This window comes from Propithecus coquereli, unplaced genomic scaffold (genome assembly GCF_000956105.1).
Source record: "Propithecus coquereli isolate 6110/MARCELLA unplaced genomic scaffold, Pcoq_1.0 Scaffold76, whole genome shotgun sequence".
Classification (NCBI taxonomy): Eukaryota; Metazoa; Chordata; class Mammalia; order Primates; family Indriidae; genus Propithecus; species Propithecus coquereli.
This window is the reverse complement of record NW_012153729.1, coordinates 3,405,171-3,410,496: the sequence shown is the minus strand read 5'-3', so window position 1 is coordinate 3,410,496 and position 5,326 is coordinate 3,405,171.

Genomic DNA, 5,326 nt, shown 5'->3' with positions numbered 1-5,326 from the left:
CTCAGGAAAATTGCTTTTAAATTCTGTGATCCTTTCTGGGGCTTGAGAATTAAAATTCTAGAATCTCTTCATTTTACTTCCTGATTGCTTCATTAATTCTTCCCATGAAGCTTCTGGTCTCTTCCTAGATGTCTTTCTTCTCTGGTACACGAAGATCTGCCTTCTCCATAGACAGTAGTCTCTCCTTACCCCAAGTCCCCAGTGGATGCTTGAAATTACAGATAGTACCAAACTCTATCTACAGCAGTTCCCTGACTTACAATGGTTTGACTTACAATTTTTCAACTTTACGATGGTGCAAAAGCAGTAAGAATTCAGTAGAAACCCTTGATTATCCATACAATCATTTTGTTTTTCTCCTTCCTTACAATATTCAATAAATTACATGAACTATTCAGCACTTTATTATCAAACAGGTTTTGTGTTAGCTGATATTGCCCAACTGTAGGCTAATGTAAGTGTTCTGAGCACCTTGAAGATAGTTTAGGCTGATCTATAATTCTTGGTAGATTAGGTGTATTAAATGCATTTTTGACTTAATATTGTCAACCTACAGTGTATTTATCTGGATGTAACACCATCATAAGTCAAGAAGCATCTGTATACTATGTTTTTTTTTATTTGATAACTGAGACATTATAATACTAAGTGACTAACTGTAGGGCAGGCTATACAGCGTGCATATGCAGGACAAAGGGATGATTCGCGTCCTGGGTGGGACAGAGTAGCACAGCATGAGAGTTCACCCCACTACTCAGAATGACGTGCCATTTTAAAATTTCAAAATGTTTATTCAATTTTCCAACTGCAGTTGACCACAAGTAACTGAAACCATGGGAAGCAAAACCACAGATAAGAGGCAACTACCGTAATTCAAGATCAATCGTTTATTTGAGGATTCATGCAAGGTAATATAATATATAATGCCACCTTGACATTTTCTTTTGTACTGGGCATGGGGATAGGAAGAAAAGGAGACTTTGCCTGAGAAGTACCCAGGCTTGTTTGCTGTTAACAAGCATAGTACAGGGCTCAGCACCCTCTGCAGATGATCAATGCCCTTTTTAGCTTGTTTCCCTCTTTGCTCTAAATTCCTTGTGACACTTTTTAAATGAAGCAACAATGACTTACTAACATACAAATGTTTTCTCTATGGACAAGAGTGTTATTCATTGTAATTACTAGATTTTTCATTTCTAATACCAAAATAGAAATGATGGTTATTCTTCTTTTCCTTGCTTTACTGACAGATAATATTTCTGAAAAATTCAATTGAATTTTCTTTTGCTCTTTATTCTGGCATAGCAGATCAATCAAGGGGACAGATTCTAGAGGCAATTTCTCTGGCTCGTATATTAATATCTCCTTCACTGTTTACTAGCTGTATGACTTTATTCATCTGTCAATTTCCTCATTTTCACAAGAGCAATAGTAACAGTCTGTAACATACAGGAATTCTATGAAGAATACATAAGATGATGTATACTAAAGCTTAGTATTGAGCCAGATGCATGGATGTGTGGATACGTATTCACAATTAGAGGCAGTAACATGTCAAACATGCATGCTCTAGATTCAGATCTATTGTGAAACCTTAGGCAAATTATCACATAAGTTTACTTGGTCTACTTTTCCTGGTCTATAAACTAGAGATGTAGTACTGACTTCATAGGTAGAGGTGTTATGAGAATTAGATGAGTCAATTCATGTGAAGTGGGACTAGAACATCGTGTGGCCTATGGTAAGTGCTCAAAAAAAAATTAATTACTACAAATATTATTTACCCATACATGATAAAATAATTTTCCAAGAAAAATGGAAAACATTTCACCCCTTTGAAATGTCATCTTTAAGGAAGATCTTGTGCCCGTCTCTCACTCTCAGTGGGAGGGGAGGGGCCTAACTTAAATAAGCAATTAGCAATGTAGATGGTCCAGTGAATCCACCCACCTCCCCCATCCAGTACTTTCCCACTCGTTTACCCAGATCTTAACCACCACCTCAACCTCTTGTTGCCGCAGAGTTCAGTTCAGCCTTGTATTGAAGTCTCTCTCCTCTTCTGCTGTAACCTGAATAAAACCGGTCTTGCCCATTTTAATAAGTTTTCAGTGCAATTTTACTTTGGTAATTTTTTCTCACGGTATTATCTCAGTGTTTCTTTTTGCCTTTTTGATCCTCTAATATCTGTATGATTGATTATTTCTATTAAATCTTCCCTGTTAAAATAACTAATGTTCCTGAATGAGACCTGCTTCATACACTGTTCTGTCCCTTTTGGGCTGTGTCGACAAGAAAAGCACTCAACATTGTTCACTTATTTCTGCAAAAACAAAGAGTCCCCTCCCCCAAATTAAAACACATAAAACTAAGCTGATAATAAAAAGGCCACAATGTCTAACAAGCTTTAAAAATATTAGGATAGATAGAAAGGTGTCTATCATACTGATGTTAAGAATAGAAAACAATAGTTCAGCCTATATGCTTGAAAGACCCTGGATCATTTCAATAACCTTGAGCTCCGGGCTCTAATCATGACACCCAGCTTACTCTTCCCCTCCTTGCAAGAGGACAACAGAACACATAAATGTTTTCTGATGTGATACAGTTAGGCTCTTGGATGTGTTGTGCTCTTCCCTTTCTGTCTCTGCTGGCACCTGTTTTCACACCTAAATGACTGACCACTGCATTTCACTAAAGAACAGAACCCTTCAATAGAATTTGGTGGCCAGCTTTCAGAATAAAAACCCATACAAATAAACTCTTGTCACCAAGCAGGCAATTCACAGAAATATTTAATTTTGTTTGATTTGTTGTGTATTCACTGTTAGTACTCTATCCGCCAGCCATTTTCTAAAGGAATGATGAATCAACTACTGTGGTTTTAAGCAGAGTGGTAGAGAGGAAGTTCTGCTGCTTAAAAAGAAAACAGTATAGGGTGGGTTCAGTGGCTCATGTCTGTAATTCCAGCACTCTGTGAGGCCAAGATGGGAGGATCACTTGAGGTTAGGAGTTCAAGACCAGCCTGAGCAAGAGCAAAACCATGTCTCTACAAAAAGTAGGAAAAATTAGCTGGGCGTGGTGGTGCACACCTGTAGTCCCAGCTACTTGGGAGGCTGAGGCAGGAGGATCCCTTGAGCCCAGGAGTTTGACATTGCAGTGAGCTATGATGAGGCCACTGCACTCTAACCCTGGTGACAGAGTGAGACTCTGTCTCAAAAAAAGAAAAAGAAAACAGTATAGATATTACTATTATAATGTTTCTATATTTTGTTTCAGTACAGTTTTAGACAAGTTGATAGAAGGCAAAAAATAAAATGCTAAAAATTCTGTAAGTTTTGTGTGTTGTGTGTAATGTAATTTATATTTCTTCTTAGCTCCTCTAATTCTTTGCCGGGATTTGAAACCTTTCTAATTGATGTCTTAGAATCACCACGGTGCGATTTAAAGGCACCATTTTACAGTTAAGAAAAAGGAAAGAAAGAGGAATTGAAAAGGGGTGTATTTATAACCTTGGTCATAGGTATCCTAGGAGTGTTTCTGTTTTAATAATTAATTAGCTTATCAGTTCAGAAATGTTAAAATGACTTTTGGAATCCCGTGCTCTAAGGCTGTTGGCACCATGCATGTTTCCTGACTGGTTTCCTTAACTTTCCATTTAATTTTTTTCCCCTTGAAACCAAAATCATTTAATGAAATCTGACACTTCAAGGCCACCGACTGATCTGCTGAGCAGAAGGTATGCAAAGGTGGCCAATTTCATTAAATTATAGCCCCTGTCCAGGTTGGGAGACATCATTTTAAGGCAGACAAAGTGCAATGCAGTCAGGAATGCTAAAAGACATAACTAATAACAAGGAAAAAAAAAGAATAATGTGAAAAAAATCTGAAGGGAAAATCAGTTAAACACACAGAAAGCGAAGATCAGGAGGTGGGGGAAGGAAAAGGCCCACATGCAGTTTTTTTCCCTCTTATTCTATTTCCTTTATGTTCCCTAGTTCAGGGCCACTCGTAGAAGATTGATACATTTATTAATTCTCCATGCAGAAAGACAAACAGTGGATTTAGTCCAGTGGGATTGAAATGTCTGGCCCCGGGTGTCCCTGTGGAATCTTCCAAAGTTGCCTAATGGTCTTTGACCAACACAGATTCATTTAAGGAATACAGTATCCATTTTCTAAAATCTCATTCAGACTCATACATAAAAATAAAATCATCCTGTCATAAGGCACTGGTTTTCTCTCTGGTTCTTCTTTTTATTTCTCTTGGTTAATTTAAAATGCAGGGGTAGGAAAAGAAAAGACAGAAAAAACAATTTAAAGGATGTTCGAGATAATCTTTGTAATATTATTTTTCCTTTCCAATTGCAAGGACATAGTAAAATACACCATTGAATTCTGTATAAAGTGATATTTATGCCTTCTCCCTTAGAAACTATTTCAGAAAATATTCATAAAGAAATATTTTCACTTATTTTACATGTATTTTAAATTTAAGATCTGACCGTGAGGGCACTGCAGATTATGGAATTTATTTTATTAGAGTTGTATTGACATCTTATAAAAGCAACATCGAAATTATGGCTTATCTATTAAACCATTTTTATTTTGCAGTGGAGATTTGCTGCCTTTCATTTTTAGAACTCATCTTGGATCTTAGGTGCTCACTGAATCTTGATAAATTTCTACATAGTAGGTGATATATAAATGGAATTTTAGTCATATAGCAGGTATTTTTCTTTTCTATAGTTCCTGGTACAATTCTGACAAAGAGTAGAAACTAAAGGAAGAAAATCAGATAATCAAAAATTATTCTGATTTTAAGCCTTGAAAATAGGTAAATTTAGTTCAACTGTTTGAGACTCTTTTATGAAAATTTCTGAAATTTCCTTAGAGCAAAATGAGAATAACTGTTACCTCTGTATTAAGTAGCACCAAGGAATTTTCCTAGAAATGAAAAATCACCTTTGAGATCAATTTATATATGAACCTTGAAAAATAAACATGATTTAAGTTTGAGTTCTGGATTATTAATTGGGAAGGGTGTAATTTTACTAAAATGTTCAGTTATGTCTGTTTATGTTATTAAGTGAGATGAGATAATGTATATACAATATTCAACTCTTTTTAAAAAGGACAAAATACATCATTTTAAGTAATAAGGTCCATTTTCCTCAACTTTATGTTTGTTTGGGTTGGTTCTTGAAATAGACCATGAAACCAACCTCTTTATAAGATTTGCAAAAGAAAAAAAAAACAGTTAAAAATGGGCTGAATGGACTAAACATGGAATATCTAATAGAAATTTTTACTTGACTACATTAAATACA